We start from the raw sequence: 23093 nt of genomic DNA, 5'->3' as shown, positions 1-23093 counted from the left end.
CGTTTATTGCTAATTGGTTTGATATCCTCGGGTAATCGGGCGTGGGCCTGGCCAACCCGCATCTGGAAATCTGGGGGTATCACAACCTACTAACCCTAATCTCGATTCCACAACCTAATACGACCCACCAATCCCTTGGAACGATCCCTACTCGCCCTAATTATATTTTTAGTGAAAGGTAGTAGTGGCAATTTCTAAATATAAAACTTGGCCATATTCATCATAGCCCTTTACTATCTTTTGGTGCACAAACTTTAGTTTGGAGATGGCACAACACCAAGTTTTTGGCACCGTTGCCGGGGATTAATTGAAGGCAACGTTGTATTTGTGGAATCAATTAGGAATTAGTACTCTTTTGATCGTGTCTTTACTTTGTTTTCATTTTGGTTACTTATTGTGTTACTTCTTGTTTGACTAGGTGCATTGACAAGAAGGTGAGCAAAGAAGCATTTCAAGCGAGGAGCTAAGCAAAAGCAAAAAAAAGGCTAAAATCTAAAAAATTTTGTAAGGCTAAAATTGAAAATTAAATTGAAGTGCTAAAGGACCCTTTGTGAGCTCTTTCTTAACTCAATCTCTAGTTAAATCGTTGGCCCGCATGGAGGCTTGTATTTCAATTCTTAGATAAATCGTGAGCCCACGTGGTGGCAATTTTACTTTTCTTTGCATATTGTTGATAGCATGGGAGTATGGGAACATTGTATGTAGAGGAAGTTAGTTAATTATTGATTTATTGCGAATGTGAAGTGTTTGTTCATTACTTGTTGCTTGTTATGTTTTGTTGTGCATACATGGTCGTAGATCATTGAAACCTACTCTTGTCCCTCTAAATTTTCATCTTGAATCTGTTGTTCGAAACCCTAGGGGAAGAGGAAATTCTAGTCAATCCATTTCATCCATGGAAGGACATAATGAGGACCATGTGGAGGACCTTGGTCACATAGACCAACAAGGCATCCTCCACCCCAATGTGCATCATGATAATATGCAAGTACCATTAGGCATGCCGAGGCCATTCATTCACCCACCACAACAACAAGGCCAAGTTCCGTTGGGAATGCCAAGGCCAATCTATGCTCCACCACCTCCCATCATTCAAGGCAATCAAGGTGCCCATGCTGCACCTCCAATTGCTAATCCTCCCCTTGCTTTAAGAGATCACTATGTGCCTAATGAATACAATGCATCCACATGCATTCAATTGCCACCATTTAGAGCACACCACTATGAGATCAAACCACAAACCATTCAAATGCTTCCTAACTATCATGGACTTCCAAGTGAAGAACCTTACAAGTATTTGGATGAGTTTCTTGAAGTATGTTCCACCGTGAGATACACGGACATACCAGAAGAGGTCTTAAGGCTTGAACTTTTTCTATTCACCCTTAAAGACAAGGCAAAATATTGGTTTTACAATCTTAGGCCTTTTTCAATAACTTCTTGGGCAGAAATGCAACAAGAGTTCTTGAAGAAGTATTATCCGGTTTCTAAGACCAATGCCATGGGAACCTCAATTCGAGAGTTTTCACACGGGTATGGGGAAACGTTCCATGTGGCATGGGAAAGATTCAATGAATTGCTTAGGAAGTGTCCACTTCATGAGATGCCCAAATGCCAATTAGTTCAATATTTCTTTGAGAGTTTATAGAACAATTACAAGGGTATGGTTAATGCTTCCATGGGTGGCTCTTACATTGATAGGCATGAGGACGACGTGTGGCGTCTTTATGAAAGCATAAGTGAAAATTCTTTGCATCGAACTTTATCTTCTAAGAATGGTAGAAATTCAAGTGGAAGGAAGAGTGTTGGCTTACATCAAGTTGACCATTCTAATGAAATAGCTGCCGAGATGAAATCTTTATCTCAAAGGTTTGATCAATTCTTGATCAACCAAAACTCGGCAAATCAAGTATCTTCCATCCTTAACCAATCCCATCATGCATCCAACGAGACATGTATGACTTGTTCAAGTGTTTTACATTCTACTTCCAATTGTCCTCATGAACATGTGCAAAGTGAGCATCATGAACAAGTCAATGCAACTTTTGTTAATCAAAGGAACAATCCTTATGGCAATCACTATAATCCTAGTTGGAGGAATCACCCGAATTTCTCTTGGAGAAACGAAGGGTAGGCTCAAACCCTCCCCAAGGTGGTTTCCAAGGGAAGTATGTTCCACCTCCAGTGTAAAGCCAAGGTTCCCAAGGATATAGACCATTTCAATCACAAGGAAATCAATTTTCTAATTCTCATTTTCTTAATCAACCATCATATTGTCAAGGAAATGCTAGGAGTCCCACTTTTGAAGAAAAAGTTTTAACCGCTCTAGGCACTCTAGAGGCGAACACTCAATTGCTTCATTCTCATTCTCAATCCATTGCTAAGTTAGAAACCCAAGTAGGGCAAATAGCTAGTACTTTAAATGCTAGAGAGAAAGGGAAAATGCCTTTGAATGCCCCACAAAAGTAACAATGTGTTGTGGAGACTCGTTCCTCATTGGAAGGACACACAATAGAGCATGTCAACACGATGACTACCTTGAGAAGTGGGAAGATTGTGGACAACCAAGTGGGTATGTCCAATGAAGAGAGTGAACCTCTGCAACCACAAGTTGACACCCGTCCTGTTTCTCATCCTATTCCTCCTTCATTGCATATGCATGATCTTTCAAATGAGAATATCTTGAAAAGTGATTTTGAAAAGAAAAATTTGCAAAATTATTTCAAAACTTCTTGTGTTGAAGAGACTTCAAAGAAAATGTCTAAAAAGGTTTTTAAGCCAAGAGCTCCATTTCCGGATACCTTAAAAGGATCCATTTCAATTGACAAGCAAAAGGCCAAAACAAATGAAATTATGGATGTGTTTAGGCAAGTGAAAATCAATCTTCCACTTTTGGATGCAATCAAGAAAATTCCGGCTTATGCCAAGTTTTTGAAAGACTTATGCACCCAAAAGAGGAAGAACAAAAGCCAAGCACCTAGGAAAGTGGTCTTAACCGAGCAAGTAAGCTCAATTTTGCAGCATAACACTCTTCCGAAGTTTAAGGACCCCGGTTCACCTACCACTTCATGCATCATTGGAGATCATATCATTAATCGGGCTCTTCTTGACTTAGGATCAAGTGTTAATCTTCTTCCATACTCGGTATACGTCAAATTAGGCTTAGGAGACTTGAAACCGACGTCGGTGGTTTTGCAACTTGCCGACTGATCCATCAAAAAGCCTAGGGGTATCATTGAGGACGTATTGATTAAGATTGATAAATTCTTCTTCCCCGTTGATTTCGTTGTCATTGACACAGAACCGGTCCCGAATCCTAAGAGCCAAATTCCCGTTATCCTTGGCCGTCATTTCTTGGCAACCGCGAATGCCAACATTAATTATAGGACGGGGATAATAAAGATCTCATTTGGCCACATGAAGGTGAAGTTGAATATCTTCAATCCAACCCCCAATTCATTTGACAAGCATGAAGAAGTGAATGTTGTAGAGAAATATCATGACCTTGAAAGTGAAGGAATAGAGTCTTTGCGTGAAACTAAAATTCAAAAAAGTTTATCTTCAACCCTGAATTCCAAGAAAGTTGTTTCAAAATCTTGTTTTGAAAGGGCATAGAAGCCCAAGGATCATGTTGACCAAGGACCAAAAATTTCTTTTGAGCCTAATCCAATAAGTTCTCTAGGGAACCATTTGTTGGGTGGAGTTCAAAACACTTATCACCCAATCAGGGAGGGGATACACTACAAGATGTTTGACCCGGGCTAAAAGAGCCCAACGTCTTGCTAGAGAAGTTAAAGACTAGTACATCTCGTAGGGTGTCACAACCCTATTCCTCCCTCATTTCTATTTTAAATTTCATTTCTTGCGAAGTCTAGATATTTGCTTTAGGTTCTTTTGCATTGCTAGGAACTGTGATTAGGATTGCATGCACTTTCATGTTGAAAATGAGCATTTTGAAAAAGTTCGATCTATCTCCAAGGAGGTTCGATCGATCGAACTCCATACCTGCATCCAATCACCTCTCTGTCCAATCGTTCGAAGAAAACCTGCATATTTCAGCTCTCTGTCCCATAGTTCGAACTTGTTCCTAGATCGATCTTTAGTTCTTCGATCGATCCAACTTCATCTTGAATCGATCTGCAGTCTCAACACTTAGAAAATTTTTGAACCTGCATCAAAAAGCTCTATGTCCCATCGATCGAACATGTCTGCAGGTTTTTGCAAGTTCGATCGATCGAAGTTACTCTTCGATCGATCTTGGAGAGATCGATCTCTATTCTTTAAATTACTATTTTGTTTAAAGTTTGATTTTTTTTTTTCTATTTTGAATTTTAAATTTAAATTTTATATATCTTATTTTGTTTTATATTCCAAAAATAGTTTATTTTATTTAGTTTTATTGTTTATTCAAAAAATAAATAAAAAATAATAATTCAAAAGCTTCAAAAAATTTTGTCTTTTAGTGAAGAGAGATCGATCACAGTTCGATCGATATGAGATTTCAGTTCGATCGATCGAACTGGTAAAGAAATGTTTTTAAAAATCAAATCTGGGGTTGTTAGATCGATCTAACACCCTCTCCTTCGTCCCTCGCCGCTGCAACTTACCTCCCACCTCGGGCAAACCCTCCGGCAATTCTATCTCACCTCGAATCTCTCCATGATGAGCGCTGAAAAATGCGTATTTAAACCCCTTAAGCTTAAACATTCTAGTACCTTTATCTATTTTACTTTACCATTTTAGATTGATTTCGTATTATTTCCATTTTCAGGAACTTTTCCCAAAAATAAGCTAACTCAGCCAAATAAGAGCTGTAATAAAGCAATTCTGGGATGAATCAAAGAAAGAAGCCAAGTGGAAGCAAAAGGAAGAAAAAGGTGGAAATCAACATCTTCGATCGATCTCAGATCAAAGTTCGATGGATCCAACATGATCGATCTCAGCATTTCAAGATGGATCAGAGCCATGATAACATTTTCAAAGATCTCAAAAGTTTGATCGATCCAACATCATTCTTCGATCGATTGAAATACCTTGTTCTTATCCAAATGATTGATCTTATCTAGTTGTACCACCCTACCAACCACTTTTGTCCTTTTCCCAAAAATATCTTCAAAATATCTCAAATTTATCTTTATCCAAAAAGCGCCGCCATTGAGGATCAATCCAACTTCAGTTTGATAGATCTCATCCAAGTTCGATCGATAGAACTTCCTTCAGTGCGAAAAAGTTAAATCTCCAGCTCACAAAAAGTTGTCCTTTATCCAATCATTGAGGAATATTTTGTGCACGACCCCAGCTCATTTTGTGTGTCATTTGACCTACCTATATAAGGATAAGGATTACTTTTTACATCATATCATCTCATACCTTGTAAGAACTCTTGGAGAGCAAGATTAGAGGAGGAGGAGGAGACTAGAGACACCATTGAAGACTTTTCATCAACCAATGAGCAAATCTCTACCATGGAGTTAGCCCTTGAGGGTTGGAGAAGCACTACCATGAGTGGCTAGACATCCTCTTAGGGCTAGAGTTAGCCCCAAGTATGCTTTCTACATCTTGATTTTGTGTATTATTGAGGGATTAGTGTTGTAATACATGTTTTAGCACTTTTATATATATAGATCTTGTTTATTTAATAATTTATGTGGTTTAATACTTCCAATTGATCATTTTATTCTATCCATATGTCTATGTATGTTAGAATAGATGTTCATGTGTTTGTCTCTATTTCTTGTGTTAATGGTGCATGTCTATGTGTATTAATGCCATAGATCTAGAAATTGTCAAAACATTGTGGTTAAAGGAATGCTCTTGTAATTTTCTAGATGATTCATAGTCATTTCTTAATGGATTGTGCCTATCCTTTAGCTTAATTAGTTTAATTTCATGTCATTAGCTTAATTGTAGTGTAGTGGTAGCATAGTTGTTAGATGGGAGGACAATCCATGCTTGTTGTTAGATATTCCATAGTTTTGAATGCAAGTAGCATATGTCTCTAACCTTGTGGTGTATTTGGCTTGTGAGCTTAATGAATGGATTAATGACTTGCTAGATATATTGTGCTTTCCACATGCTATTTAGACAATATATACTTAATTGCTAGATATATTGTGTTTTTCACATGTTGATTAGACAATGTATGCTTAATTGGTCACCCTTGCTAATTGAATCAACCATACACACACACACATCAATATTGCAACACATATTTCCCTCATTAGTCACTTGTTAAGGGTATAGAAAAGTATTATTTGGTGGTGACCTCTAAACCCCAAGAATTCTCTCTCTCTTACTTACTCTTTATTGCATTCAATTATTTAGTTTAATTTGCTCTTTAGTTTAATCAACCAACCAACCATTTGTTTTATCACTCGACCTATTAACCCTAATAGCGATTCCACAACCAAATTCGACTCCAATCCTTTAGGACGATCCCTACTCACCCTAACTATATTTTTAGTGAAGATAGTAATGGCTTCCATAAATATAAAACTTGGCCCTCGCCTTAATATACACTCTTAAGCTTGTGGTGTAAAACGACATAGACACCATAGTTTTTGGCGCTGTTGCCAGGGATTAGGCAACGTCGTATTTGTGGAATCAATTAAGAATTAGTACTCTTTTGATCGTGTCTTTACTTTGTTTTTATTTTTCTTTTGATTACTTGTTGTGTTTGTTCATCTTTGACAAGGAGCATTGAGCTAGGAGGCAAGCAAAGGAGCATCCAAGCAAAGGAGCTAAGCAAGCAAGGAAAAATCCTAAAAAAATTAAAAAATTGCTAAGCTAAACTATAAATTTGGAGTTGAAGTGCTATAGGACCTTTGTGAGCTTTTTCTTACTCAATCCCTTAGTTAAATCGTCAGCTCGCGTGGAGGCTTGTTGTTTTTAAATTCTTAGATAAATCGTGAGCCCGCGTGGAGGCAGTCTTAATTGTTCTTTGCATCATTGTTGTTAAAGCATATGAGTATGGGTTAAGTGTTTGTGGAGGAAGTTTCATTGAATTGTTATGAAGTCGAAGTGTTTGTTCATTCATTGTGTTTGTGTGTTTTTACATTATGTATGCATGGTCGTAGATCGCTAAGACCAACTCTTGTCCCTCTTAATTTGCATCTTAAATCCGTAGTTAGAAATCCTAGGGGAAGAGGAAGCTCTAGTTCTACCCAATCCATGACATCAATGGAAGGCCATAATGAAGAGCATGTAGAGGACCTTAGTCACATAGACCAACAAGGTATCCTTCATCCAAATGTGCATTATGAGAACATTCAAGCACCATTAGACATGCCTAGGCCATTCATTCACCAATAGCAAGGCCAAGTTCCATTTGGAATACCAAGGCCAATGTATGCTCCACAACCTCCCATCATTCAAGGAAATCAAAATCAAAGTGCCCACATTGCACCTCAAATTGTTAATCCTCCACTTGCTTTAAGAGATCACTATGTGCCTAATGAATACAATGCACCCACATGCATTCAATTGCCACCATTTAGAGCACATCACTATGAAATTAAGCTACAAACCATTCAAATGCTTCCTAACTACCATGGACTTCCAAGTCAAGAACCTTACAAGCATTTGGATGAGTTTCTAGAAGTATGTTCCACCGTAAAATATACAGACATGCCGGAAAAAGTCATAAGACTCAAACTTTTTCCATTCACCTTAAAAGACAAGGCAAAGTATTGGTTTAACAATCTTAGGCCTTTTTCAATCACTTCTTGGGTAGAAATGCAGCAAGAGTTCTTGAAGAAGTACTATCCGGTTTCTAAGACCAATGCCATGAGAACCTCAATTCGGGAATTTTCATATGGGGATGGAGAAACATTTCATGAGGCATGGGAACGCTTCAATGAATTGCTTAGGAAGTGTCCACATCATGACATGCCCAAGTGGCAATTAGTTCAATATTTCTTTGAGAGCTTACCGGACAATTACAAAGGCATGGTTGATGCTTCCATGGGTGGCTCATACATTCATAGGCATGAGGATGACGTGTGGCGTCTTTATGAGAGCATGAGTGAAAATTCATTGCATAAAACATTATCATCTAAGAATGGTAGAAATTCACAAGATAGGAAGAGTGTTGGCTTACATCAAGTCGACCATTCAAATGAAATAGCCGCCGAAATGAAGTCTTTATCTCAAAGGTTTGATTAACCAAAACTTGGCGAACCAGGTATCTTCCTTCCCTAACCATTCTCATTGTGCATCAAATGAAACATGTATGACTTGTTCTAGTGTTCTTCATTCTACTTCTTATTGTCCTCATGGACAAGTGCAAAATAAACCTAATGAACAAGTCAATGCAGCTTTTGTGAACCGAAGGAACAATCCTTATGGTATTCATTATAATCCAAGTTGGAGAAATCATCCGAATTTCTCTTGGAAAAACCAAGGAGAGGACTCAAACCCTTCCCAAGGCGGTTTTCAAGGGAAGTACATTCCACCTCCACTTCAAAACCAAGGATCCCAAGGTTATAGACCTTATTAATCACAAGGGAAACAATTTGCTAACTCTCATTTTCCCAACCAATCTTATTCCCAAGGAAATGCTAGAAGTCCCGCCTTTGAAGAAAAAGTTTTGAATGCTTTGGGCACTTTAGAGGCTAACACACAATTGCTTCACTCCCACTCTCAATCTATTGCGAAGCTAGAAACCCAAGTAGGGCAAATAGCAAGCACTTTTAATGCTAGAAAAAAGGGAAAGATGCCTATGAATGCCCCACCTAAGCAACAATGTGTTGTGGAAACCTATTCCTCATCGGAAAGCCACACCATTGAACATGTTAATGCGGTGACTACCTTGCAGAGTGGTAGGATTGTGGACAATCAAGTTGAAATGTCCAATGAAGAGAGTGAACCGGTGCAACCTCAAGTTGTCACCCATCCTATTTCACATCCCATTCCTCCTTCATTGCATATACATGATCTTGTGAATGAGAAAGCTTCAAAATGTCATTTGAAGAATGATTTTGAAAATGATTTGAAGAAAGATTTGCAAAAAAATGAAATTGAACAGGTTTTGTTGAAAAATGATTTGAAACAAAGTGATTTAAAAACTTCTTGTGCTGAAGAAACTCCAAAGAAAAATTTTGAAAAGAGTTTTGAGCCAAAAGCTCCATTTCTGGATGCCTTAGAAGGATCCATTTCGAAAGACAAGCAAAAGGCAAAAACCAATGAAATCATGGAAATGTTTAGGCAAGTGAAAGTCAATCTTCCACTTTTGGATGCAATCAAGCAAATTTCGGCTTATGCCAAATTCTTAAAAGACTTGTGCACCCAAAAACGGAAGAACAAGAGCTAAGCACCAAGAAAAGTGGTTTTGACCGAGCAAGTAAGCTCAATTTTGCAACATAACACTTTACCAAAGTTTAAGGACCCTGGTTCACCTACTACTTCATGCGTTATTGGTGATCATATCATTAATTGAGCGATTCTTGACTTAGGAACAAGTGTTAACCTTCTTCCATACTTGGTTTATGTCAAATTGGGCCTAGGTGAATTGAAACCAACGTCGGTAGTTTTACAACTTGCTGACTGATCCATTAAGAACCCTAGGGGTATAATTAAGGATGTATTGATTAAGATTGACAAATTCTTCTTCCCCGTTGATTTCGTTGTCATCGACACGGAACCGGTCCCCAATCCTAAAAGCCAAATTCCCATTATCCTTGGCCGTCTTTTTTTGGCAACCGCTAATGCCAACATCAATTGTAGGACGGGGATAATGAAGATCTCATTTGGCCACATGAAGGTGAAGTTGAATATCTTCAACCCCACACCCAATTCATTTGACAAATATGAAGGAGAGGTTAATGTTGTAGACAAATGTCATGATCTTCAATGTCAAGGAAGTGAGCTTTTGTGTAAGACCAAAACTTCAAAGGGATCATCTTCAACCTTGCATTCTCAAAGTCTTGTTTCAAATTCTTGCTTTGAAAGGGCATGGAAGCCTAAAGGTTGTGCTTACATTGATAAGGGATCAAAAGTTTCTCTTGAGCTTAATCCAACAAGTTCCTCAAAGAACTATTTGTTGGGTGGAGTTCAAAGCATCTATCACCCCAACAAGGAGGGGATACATTACAAGATCTTTGATCCAGGCTAAAAGAGCCCAATGTCATGCTAGAGACGTTAAAGACTAGTACGACATTTCGTAGGGTGTTAAAACCCTATTCCTCCCTCATTTCTATCTTGAATTTCATTTCTTACGAAGTCTAGATACTTGTTTTTGGTTCATATACATTGCTAGGAACTGTGATTAGGATTACATGATTTTTATGTTGTGATTGAGCATTTTGCATAAGTTCGATCGATTTCAAATGAGAGTTTGATCGATCGAACTTCCATTTACATCCAACACTTAGAAAATTTTTTGACCTGCATCCACCTGCATCCAAATCACCTCCTGTCCCATCGTTCGAACTAATTCTCAAATCGATCAGAAGACCTTAGATCGATCCAACTTCAAAGTTCGATCGATCTTGAGATCCAACACTTAGAAAATTTTGAGCCTGCATCAACCTGCATATTTCAGCTCTCTGTCTCATTGATCGAAAACATTTCAAGATTGATCTGAAGTTTTTCAATGGATCCAACTCATCATTCGATCGATCTGCAAGTTCCAGGACTTAACCAAATTTTTGAACCAAAAACGTGCATATTTTTGCTCTCTGTCTGATCGATCGAACATTTTGTTCAGATCGATCTCAGTTCTTCAATTCTCTATTTTGACTTTGGTTTGACTTCATTTGACTTTTTAATTTTCAAAAAATCCAAAAATATTTTTATTTTATTTTCTTTTCCAAAAAATTAAAATATATATAAAATAAAAAATAAAAAAAAATTCCAAAAAGATTTTATTTTATTCTATTTTTCAAAAAAAATCCAAAAATATTTTCTATTTTTCAATTTTAATTTTTAATTTTTAATTTTAGTTTTAATTTTTCAAAAATTTCAAAAATTCCAAAAACACTTTGAAGAGAGATCATCAAGGTTCGATCGATTTGACATCTCAGTTCGATCGATCGAACTAATCAGGAAAAGTTTTTAAAAATAAACCTGGAGGGTCTCAAGATCGATTCATTAGATCGATCAAACCCCCAAACCTTGTCCCTCATTCCCGTCACCACTGCACTTACCAATCTTCATCATCTTCTTCGGCGAGATCCAAACGTTGATTCTCTCTCTCTCCTCTCGGATTTTCATCTCCATCTTCTTCTCATCTTCTCTCGCGACTTGAGGTAAGATCCGAGCCACATCTCATTATTTCAAGCTTCCACTTGTTCAATACATGTTTTAAATGTTGAATCCATGATATTTCGTTGATGATATCCTCCATTGATGGAGCTCGAAGCATGTTTGTATATATGTGTATATATATTTATATATAGTTATATATTTTTGAGTTTTGATTTGATTTGTGGGAGTATGGGCGATGCTATGTGAGTAGAATTGATGATTTGATGAGTTAATGGGCCCACGACCTTGTTCGTGTGGCCCCCGTGCTTCCAAAGTCACAGATCTGTGACCTTTCAGTTTTCACCTTCGCATAGTTTGATCGATCAAACTTAGTTTTTCAAATTTCTCAGATCGATTGAAGTTTTGAGATCGATCTCAAACCTTTTTGTGATCGATCGAACTTCACAGATCTCACACACACATTTGATTCATCATGTATTATGTTCATGCTATCTCATATATGTCCAATGCCTGTGACATTCCACATTAGATGCATTTCATACTTACACTATTTAGCATGCTTCATATCCTGTCACTTACATAGATTCATGTCATCTATATAATTTGTCTATCTTATTTGACATGCATGTTTCTATTTTGTGCTTTCAATTCTTTATTCTGGCACTGACTTCTCTTGCAAGTTTTTAAATTTTTTTTCAGGCTATGACTAAGCGCAAGACTGTTGCCAAAAGGCAACATAGGCCTTAAAGACATATCAGACCGAGGATAGAGGAGCCAGCAGAACCCTCTCATGTACAAGAGAAGCCATTACAGCCTACTCCACCTCAATCACCTGCTCATGAGGCTGAGGATGATCATATTCCATCCACTTCTGCGGCTCAGCCTGCATTTACACCATCACCATCTCCATCACATACTGGAGCTGAGCATTCACCATTACCATCTCCACCACACCAGCCAGCTCAGCCAGCTCGAGAGCATGATAGGCCCATGCCTAGATATGCGCATATGGCAGTGGATCATGAGTCAGTGTTCGACACAGATTTCTTCTCCAGATCGGTACTGACCCGATCAGCTTACCATGATATTATCCAGAGGGGCCTTGCAGCTATTCTTGCCCCAGTTACTGAGCCAGCCTACCCGCGGCTGGTACGGATGTTCTTCTAGAACCTCCGACCGTCCCCGCGTACCACAGCAGAGCTGGTCACTACTATAGATGGCCATCAGATTACTATTACTGTGGACACGCTAGCCCGCTCATGCCATTGTCCACACCGATGCCCTCCGGAGCTACAAGAGCTATATCTGAGGCTATACAAGCCTTCTTATGTCGACATGGCAGTATTTCTTACAGGTCACCATGCCGATGGCGAGACTTTCGCCACCCATACTTTTCTTCCAGATGACCAATGGTTCTTTGATTCCATTCTCTTTCGGAACATATATATAGCTGGGCACAAGATTCAGCGGCGAGGAGACTATCTGACAGCCCTCTACGCATTTTATACAGGCCACTGGGTATCTATCCCCGCGCTCATCTAGAGCATGATAAGGAAGCTCTTCGACGAGTATATCAGCAAGGAGAAGCCCGGAAGGGCTAAGTCTCTCCCTTTTGGCCACCTCATCACCCAGATACTTATTGATCAGCGCTATCCTTTTCATCCTCGGGAGCATCCTGAGAGAGGTTCCTGTCACTTCTTGAAGAAGGACTGGGACAAGAGCTACAATGTTATCATCACTAGACTACAGGACCACGCAATAGTGGCTGCAAAGGAGCTCGAGGCAGAGGTAGCAGCTGAGGCAATAGCAGCAGATCTCGCAGCAGATGATATACCAGTAGGTCCAGCTGCCGAGCACATAGACATTGATTTAAAGCGACCTGCATATGACGTAGAGCAGCACTCTCCAGCTGGGTCGCCAGTACATGAGGAGGAGTAGACTCAGGATCTTTCTTCTGATTCATCCGTACCTAAGGCTCCTAGTTAGACCCCCGGCTTTGGAGAACGTCTTCAGGCTTTTGAGGATGCAGTGGTTGCTATTAGAGCTGATACTGCTACCATTCGAGCCGATGATGTAGCCTACCGAGTTGATTTTGCTACATTCTGCACGGATGTCATGACTGCACTCCGAGACTTATCTCGCGATATCCGCGGAGCTCGCCCTGCCCGCCCTGCCTCGTCCACCTAAGATTTCCAGTTTCTTCTATCTTTTTATATCTTTTGGTCACTGTATATTATTTGCAGTCGGTCTGTCGGCTTTGATCTTTTGATGTACTCTGTATTCTATTTTCTTTATATATGATTTTGTTATGGATGTCATGTGTTATATTCTTATATCTGTATGTTTGACTTCTTCAGGTGCATCACAGTGACTACAGTAAGAGAGAATGCTACATAATTTTTAGGACCACCCTTATACCTCTCTCACTGCTTTATTTCATTTACACTTGCATGTCCACTATGCACTGAGTATATCTTTTTGTTATCTAATGAGTTTATCCGAGTGCCAAATTTCAGGACCATAGTTAATCCCAAGTTTGGGGGGGGGGGGGGGGCCATGCCACCCACTTTGGATACTTCAATCCCAGCCATTCTTTGCCTTAATTGTACCGGTATACTCTTTCCTTTTGTTCTCTTTACACATTGAGGACATTGTGCCGTTTAAGTTTGGGGGTAATGGTGTACTTTACAGTGTTTGCTTTTAAATTCAAAATTTGAGCATAACTTGTGTATTTGAGAGATTTTCTATGATTGGTCCATATCTAGCTATGATTTTGATCTTTTGAGGACTATATTGCTTAAAATTAACAATTACTTGACTTGAGAGTCCAATACTCCTTGTATGCCTTATGAATGCCATTTAAGAGTAAATTTTTTGAAAGATTGATATCTTGTTTGCACTTGTGGTCCACGTCATCTTGATTTTGTGATTGTTTTGAGATTCACTTTAGAATTATGCACTAGTACCAGCGCACACTAGCATTCATTTGTGGGGTACATGCTTTGTTGATTATTGAATTGGTTATATCCCAATTGAGCTAGTAGTGCATTGAAAGCTTTCATTCTTGATAAAGGTGGATAATAACCCATTTTCACTAAATAGCCGGGATTCTAGCCTCATCAGCACTGAACTTCTCGCGCCGAAAGATGGAGGGCCCAAACTCTAGGTTAATAATTGAATTCAAAAAAAAAAAAAAAAAAAAAAAATAGAAGTTACAAAAGCAATAAAAGAGTGAGGACTTCTCCCAAATGGTGAGAAGTGGGAAATGATTAGATGAAGGTTGTCTTGATTTGTAGCCTAGTTGAGTTGAGCTTGTAAGTTCGTAGGGGTGTTTGAACGTCTAATGCCCTAAAGCCGTCTGGTTTGGGAGTCATTGACCTAACGCTCGACCTCATGAATCGCTAGAAAGCTTAATAGATCAACACATTGCACCATGCTTCTATCTTTGATCCTATAAAAAATATATATATATGAGTGAAAAGAATAAGCGCACCTAGAACAATAAAGCTTTAATAAAAGGTCCACTTTTTGTCTTGATGGTCGGTACTAGATTTTTGTGCTAGTTTGAGGGTAAGGATGTGATTAATTCTTTAGTTAGCTAAGATAGCAACATATTTGATGCCGGTCCACTCAAAAGGATTTTAGAGTTGTTTTGCAACATATTTGCATAATCATTTTCTTGATGTGTGGAGGACCATATTTGCTTGCTTAATGTTGAGATTTTGAGAAATTGCTTAGAAATGTTTGAAACATTGCATACTTGAGGTAGTTTCCTCCTAATGCTTGTTTGCAATATTGGTGCCTCTTTTGAAAGAATGAGCTTAATGTTTGTGGGTACCATTTCTGGAAACCCTCACGAGACTTCACTCGTCCACTAGGGGTAACCTAGGGGTTTAAAAGGTTTGTTGCATATACTAAGTGCAATCGTGTTCCCTACGAAAATGGCGTTATCCATTTATTGTCTTCTAGTTCATACTTGTATAGTTGTTCATTTCATTCCTTTACTTTCTAGTTCATTGCTAGGGACTAGCAATATTTAAGTTTGGGGGTGTGATGAGCGCTGAAAAGTGCGTATTTAAACCCCTTAAGCTTAAGCATTCTAGTACCTTTATCTATCTTACTTTACCATTTTAGATTGATTTCGTATTATTTCATTTTTAGGCACTTATCCCAAAAATAAGCTAACTCAACCAAATAAGAGCTGACATGAAGCAATTCTGGGATGAATCAAAGAAAGGAGCCAAGTGGAAGCAAAAGGAAGAAAAAGGTGGAAATCAACATCTTTGATCGATCTCAGATCAAAGTTCGATCGATCCAACATGATCGATCTCAGCACTTCAAGATGGATCAGAGCCATGATGACATTTTCAGAGATCTCAAAAGTTCGATCGATCCAACATCATTCTTCGATTAATCAAACTACCTTATCCTTATCCAAATGATTGATCTTATCTAGTTGTACCACTCTACCAACCACTTTTGTCCTTTTCTCAAAAATATCTTCAAAATATCTCAGATTTGTCTTTATCCAAAAAGTGCCGCCATTGAGGATCGATCCAACTTCAGTTTGATAGATCTCAGCCATATTCGATCAATCCAAGTCCAAGGTTTGATTGATCGAACTTCCTTCCGTGCGAAAAAATTAAATCTCTAGCTCACAAAAAGTTGTCCTTTATCCAATCATTGGGGAATATTTTGTGCACGACCCTAGCTCATTTTGTGTGTCATTTGACCTACCTATATAAGGATAAGGATTACTTTTTACATCATATCACATCATATCATCTCATACCTTGTAAAAACTCTTAGAGAGCAAGCTTAGAGGAGGAGGAGGCTAGAGACACCATTGGAGACTCTTTATCAACCAAGGAGCAAATCTCTACCATGGAGTTAGCCCTTGAGTGTTGAAGAAGCACTACCATGAGTGGCTAGACATCCTCTTAGGGCTAGAGTTAACCCCAAGCATGCTTTTTACATCTTGATTTTGTGTATTATTGAGGGATTAGTGTTGTAATACATGTTTTGGAACTTTTATATATATAGATCTTGTTTATTCAATGATTTATGTGGTTTAATGCTTCCAATTGATCATTTCATTCTATCCATATGTCTATGTATGCTAGAATAGATGTTCATGTGTTTGTCTCTATTTCTTGTGTTATTGGTGCGTGTCTATGTGCATTAATGTCATAGATCTAGAGATTGTCAAAATATTGTGCTTAAAGGAATGCTCTTGTAATTTTCTAGATGGTTCATGGTCATTTCTTGATGGATTGTGCCTCTCCCTTAGCTTAATTAGTTTAATTTCATGTCATTAGCTTAATTGTAGTATAGTGGTAGCATAGTTGTTAGATGGGAGGACAATCCATACTTGTTGTTTGATGTTCCATACTTTTGAATGCAAGTAGCTTATGTCTCTAACCTTGTGGTGCATTTGGCTTGTGAGCTTAATGAATGGATTAATGACTTGCTAGATATATTGTGCTTTTCACATGCTATTTAGACAATGTATACTTAATTGCTAGATATATTGTGTTTTTCACATGTTGATTAGACAATGTATGCTTAATTGGTCACCCTTGCTAATTGAATCAACCAAACACACACACACATCAATATTGCAACACACATTTCCCTCATTAGTCACTTGTTAAGGGTGTAGAAAAGTATTGTTTGGTGGTGACCTCTAAACCCCAAGAATTCTCTCTCTTTTACTTACTCTTTATTGCATTCAATTATTTATTTTAATTTGCTCTCTAGATTAATCAACCAACCAACATTTATTTGATCACTCAACCTACCAACCCTAATAGCGATTCCACAACCAAATTCGACTCCAATCCCTTAGGACGATCCCTACTCACCTTAACTATATTTTTAGTGAAGGTAGTAGTGGCTTCTATAAATGTAAAACTTGGCCCTCGCCTTAATGCACACTCTTAAGCTTGTGGTGTTGGACAACATAGACACCACTCCACTTCATCTCGGATCTCAAATCTCATCTTCATCTCATCTCATCTCTCGATTTGAGGTAAGATCCGAACCCCCCCTCTTTTTATTTCAAGCTCTAATTTCAAGAATCCATGCTTTAAATGTTAGATCTAAGGTGTTTTGAAGATGAATCTTGCCATTGATGAAGCTTGAAGCTATGTATATATGTGTATATATATGTATATATAGGTTTTATATTTTTTTATTTTAATTTTGATTTTGGGGGTCACGGGCCATGGAAAGTGACCAATTATGTTGATTTGTTGTGCAGATTGTGAGGCCCCCGTGCCATCCACGTCACAGATCTGTGACTTTTCGAGTTTCACCTCACAGTTCGATCGATCAAACTTTTTCTCCGATTGATCTGTAACAAATCGATCTCACTTATTCTCGATCGATCGAACTTGTATCGATCTCACATTTTTGTGATCGATCGAACTTCACAGATATACATCACACATTTCACGCAACATCTCTTGTGTTTCATGCTATCTCATACATGCCCAATGTCTGTGTTTTCCACATTGGATGCATTCCATACTTATACTGTCTAGCATGCTTCACATCATGTCACTCATTCCTTGTCACTTGCATAGATTCATGTTCCTTATCTATTTTGTCTATCTTATTTGACATACATGATTTTATCAACTGTGCTTTAATTCTTTATACCGGCATTGACTTCCTTTTTGCAAGTTTTCCTTTTATTTTGTAGGCCATGGCTAGGGTAAAGACTGTTACTCGTGGACATTATCACCGTAGGGCCAGGCAGAGATTGGACGACGAGGCAGGTCCATCTCACACCCAGGACCCCATTCATGAGCCTGAGCCAGAGCCCTATTATATTCAGAAGAAACCAGCAGAGCCCACTCTAGCTCAGTCTCCATCCGCTGACAGTCGACTACAGTCTTCGGCTGAGGCATCTTCTTCACAGGCTGATGCTGAGGCTGAGCACATACCATCTCCATCACCACACCAGCTAAGCCAGCCAAGGATTTAGACCGGCCATTGCTGAGATACTCATGCCTTCGAGTGGCGCATGAGTTGGTCTTTAACATAAATTACTTCTCTCGGTCTGTTCTTACCCGAGCAACATATAATGATATAGACCGGAGGGGCATCTCAGCCATACTAGCCCCTATCACATACCCAGTGTACTCGAGGTTGGTCCAGATGTTCTTCCAGAACCTCCGACCTGCCCCGAGTAACCCGGCGGAGCTGCGGACTACCATTGACGGCTACCCTATCAGTATCACGGTGGACACTATTTCCAGATCTTGCCGTTGTCCACACGTCTGCCCCCCCGATCTCTAGGATACCTATCCTACTCTATGGAAGCCCTCATATGCAGACATGGCCGTTGCACTCACAGGTCACTATGCCCATGGCGAGACTTTCGCTACCCGGACTTATCAGCCAGATGACCTGTGGTTCTTCGATTCAGTGCTATTCCAAAATGTTTTTATGGCCGGCCACAAGATACAGAGGCGCGACGACTATCTTACAGCTTTATATGCCTTCTATACAGGGCACTGGCTGTCTATTCCTGCGCTCATCTGGAGCGTTATGATGAAGCTGTATGTTGACCATATCAGCAAGGCCAAGCCCAAACAGGCAAAGTATCTCCCATTCAGCCATCTCATCACACAGATTCTGAGAGACAAGCGCTATCCCTTCCAGCCACGGGAGCGTACTGAGTCTGGGGCCTGCACATTCAAGAAGAAGGATTGGGATAAGAGCTACAAAGCTCTTATCAAGAGTCTACAGGACAACGCTGTAGAGGCAGCTGAGGAGCTAAAGAGAGGAGTTGGAGCAGGCAGCGGTAGCAGTAGCAGAGCAGGCAGCGGCAGTAGCAGCAGAGCAGGCAGCGGCAGCAGCAGCAGAGCAGGCTACGGACAATGTACCAGTCGATCCGGCTGCCATGCACATGGATATTAACTTGGAGCAGCCTATAGAGGACCCAGAGCATCACTCTCCGATTGGGTCGCCCCGTTCATGGTGAGGAGCAGGCTCAAGATGTACATCATTTTCCTGACCCAGCGGTACCTTAGGCTCCAGCACAGACACCAGGCTTTGGCGAGCGCATCCAGGCTTTGGAGGATGCCATAGTCTCTATCTGAGCAGACACTGTCTCTATCTGAGTTGACATTACTTCACTCCATACAGATGTCATGGCTGCATTGCGAGACCTATCCAGAGATATACGCGAATCACGCCCTGCCCGTCCTTCCTTCTCTACTTGATCTTTCCATTCTTTTTATTCCTCTTATATATCAGTGATATCTGCATATTTTTGATACTGTTATATTATTTTTGCGGCCAGTCTGTTGGCTTTGATATCTCACTGGATGTACTATACTTTATTCTATTTTTCTATTTTATCCATGATCTTTTGGATGTCATATTCTTCTATTGATATATCTGTCTATGACTAACTCCATCAGGTGCATCCCAGTGACTTCAATAAGAGAGAGAGTGCTGCCAAAATTTTTAGGACCACCCTTATACCTCTCTCTATTTTCTATTGCTATCCCATTTATACTTGAATGCCCACTGTGCACTGTTATTATCCCTTTTGTTATCTGATGAGTTTTATCCAAGTGCCAAATTTTCAGGACCACAATTAATCCCAAGTTTGGGGGGGCTATACCACCTACTTTGGATACTTCTGTCCCGGCTATTCTTTGTTATAGTTGTACTGGTATACTCTTTCCTTTTGTTCTCTTTGCACATTGAGGACACTGTATCATTTAAGTTTGGGGGTAATAGTGTGATTTGCAATGTTTGCTTTAAATTCAAAATTTTAAGCATGACTTATGTATTTGAGGTATTTTATATGATTGGTCCATAACTAGCTATGATTTTGATCTTTTGAGGACTATATTGCTTAAAATTTAAAAGTTGCTTGACTTGAGAGTCCAATACTCCTTGTATGCCTTGTGGATGCCATTTAGGAGTAAATTTTTTGAAAGATTGATATCATGCTTGCACTTGTGGTCCACATCATCCTGTTTGCAATTGTTTTGAGATTCACTCTAGTATTCTACACTAGCATAGGCGCACACTAGTATTCAATTGTGGGGTACATGCTTTGTTAATTATTGAATTGGTTATATCCCAATTGGGCTAGTAGGGCATTGAAAACTTTCATTTTGATAAAGGTGGATAACAACCCCTTTTCACTAAGTAGCCAGGATTCCAGCCTCATCAAGAACTAAACTTTTACAACTTCTTTTGAACTTGCTTAAAAAATAAAATAAAATAAAATAAAATAAAAAAAAGAAGTTGCAAAAGTAATAAAAAAGTGAGGACTTCTCCCAAAAGGTGAGAAGTGGGAAATGATTAGATGGGGGTTGTTTTGATTTGTAGCCTAGTTGATTTGAGCTTGTAATTCCTTAGGGGTGTTTGAATACCTAGTGCCCTAAAGCCGTCTGGTTTGGGAGTCATGGTAATACCCCGAGTTTTAAAAAGGATAAAATGGGAATTTAATTTTGATTTTTATGTAAATTATGTGACTGGATTAATTGATTATTTGTGAATATGTAAATTAATTGGTTAATTTTAAATTGTATCTGTTTTTACTTTATTTGTCTATATTACTTTAATTATTTAATTGTGATTTAATTTAATTAATTAAAAGTAGATTATATAACGTGTATTTTATTATGACTTATTTGGTATATATTTTGTATGGTTGTGTATATTGATGCGACCCGAGCGTGTGCACAAAATAATGCACAACACTTTGAGTTTGGCAATTAGTGTCAAGTGCGCATCATACTTTAAATTTATAAACCGCTTAACACATATACTATGTAGTATGAGTGAGAGGGATCGTCCCAAGAGATTATACGTATTGGAATTTAACTTCAACGCTAGCGTATCAAAAGATTGTAAAAGAGATTTGATGAGATGATTAAACTACTTCAATTAATGAAAATACAATGAAAATAAACTAAGTAGACATAGGGATTTAAGAAATATGAAGAGAGGACTTAGGGTGTTAGAATCACCACTAAACTCATGTAATTAACCACTTGTTTTTCATTAATGGAGAATACATTGTTGTGAACAAAATGCGACTACTAATTTTAATATTAAGCATGGACCATCTAATTTAAGCATGAATTGTCTTACCTAAACTAATTGTAGCACAACCCATCTTGTTTAAGCATGACCCATCTAGGTAGCAACAATTGTAGCACACATCAATCTAGAGAATCATGGAATTTGCAATAATAAGCCATGGAATATCTAAGCAATCATAGATTGTCTACCTACCTACAAGTATGAATTAAATTGTAGAACAACCCATCAAGCATAAGTATAGACCATCTAATTAATTGACAAACCCATTCAATGAAAACCCATGCTTAGCCATCACTAAATCCTTAATTAATCACACATAGACATGCAACCAACATAGAGAATCTAGTGTAGAGATCAATTCCCAAATAATCACAAATAAGACAACATGTAATCAAATAGAGAATCAATAGAAAGAATTAATCCATATGAATCATGTAAGAAATAATTCCTAATTTAATCACACATACACATGTAAATAAACTAGAGAATTAATAGGAAAAATTAAACCATAGAAATCATAGAAATATACCAAGATTCATTAAATTCACAAGGCTAGAGCACTAATCACAATAATATATATATAAATCCCCAAAAATAGAAATACAAGGGTTTAGATTACACAAGACTTAGGGCTCATCCAAGCCCTAAGTGTAGATCTAGCCAATCATGAAGGAGGTGGATGTGGTCATGAAATCAAGCTCCAAATATGGCTTCATCTTCTTCTTCCTCTTCTTCTTCTTTTTCTTTGAAGCTCTAGAGATGGAGAGAGAGTGTGGTCTAGAGATGTGTTCTTGAGATGTGCCTCCACTTTCCTCTTTTCTTCTAACCCTAATCTCTAACTTTGCTAGAGAGAGAAATAAAAAATACAATGTCAAAAATAAAAATGATAAAAAGCTTTTTACAAAATGGGTCACTTCCCTTTATATAGAAGGTCCTTTTCTTAGCCACTAAGTCAGGAATATTGCCCAAAAAATATCTAACCCGTACTATGTGATAAGTGGACTTTTGGGCGCACACGGGAATAAGATAGCTCACTGCCAGCAAAAGTTCGATCGATCAGAGAAAAAGTTCGATCGATCAGACTTTGATCGATCTCACTTGGCAGCTTTTCAGGATCAGCCTCTTTTTGCTCCAAATCAGCCTCATTTTACTCCGAATCCTCTCCAAGACTTAGTTTGACTCCAAAAAGGCTTTAAGAAACCATTTTTAGCCCATTTTAACATTATTGACCTGAAATAGATAAAAACACAAATAAGTACTAAAACGGATAAATAAGATAGATAAAGGTCCTAGAATACTCAAGCTTAAGGGGTTTAAAAGTGTACTTTTCAGCGTTCATCACACCCCCAAACTTAAATATTGCTAGTCACTAGCAATGAACTACAAAGTAACGAAATGAAATAAATAACTAAACAACTATAACTAGAAAGCAATGAAATGATAGCACCACTTTCGTAGGGAACACGATTATATTTAGCATATGCAACAAGCCTTTTAAACCCCTAGGTTACCCCTAGTGGACGAGTGAAGTCTCGTGAGGGTTTCCAGAAATGATACCTATAAACATTAAGCTCATTCTTTCAAAAGAGGCACCAATATTGCAAACAAGCATTGAGAGAAAATTACCTCAAGTATGCAATTTTTCAACCATTTCCAAGCAATCTCCCAAAATCTCAACATCAAGCAAACAAATATGGTCATCCACACATCAAGAAAATGATCATGCATATCAAAACAACTCTAGAATTCTTTTGAGTGGACCGACATCAAATATGTTGCTATCTTAGCCAACTAAAGAATTAATCACA

General features: G+C 38.5%; 2 pseudogenes; both read right to left on the bottom strand.

Moving 5' to 3' along the window:
• Nucleotides 1-1506: 1506 nt before the first annotated feature.
• On the bottom strand, nucleotides 1507-1605 carry LOC132315406 (small nucleolar RNA R71; annotated as a pseudogene).
• Nucleotides 1606-7790: 6185 nt separating this feature from the next.
• Nucleotides 7791-7889, bottom strand: LOC132315360 (small nucleolar RNA R71; annotated as a pseudogene).
• Between the last annotated feature and the right edge of the window lie 15204 nt (nucleotides 7890-23093).

The sequence above is a fragment of the Cornus florida genome, unplaced genomic scaffold (genome assembly GCF_030987335.1).
Source record: "Cornus florida cultivar Cherokee Brave unplaced genomic scaffold, ASM3098733v1 CherokeeBrave_3.0.0_Hap2_Chr06, whole genome shotgun sequence".
NCBI classification, from domain to species: domain Eukaryota; kingdom Viridiplantae; phylum Streptophyta; class Magnoliopsida; order Cornales; family Cornaceae; genus Cornus; species Cornus florida.
Note: the sequence above shows the minus strand (reverse complement) of the source record. Positions and strands in the feature narration are given on the sequence as shown.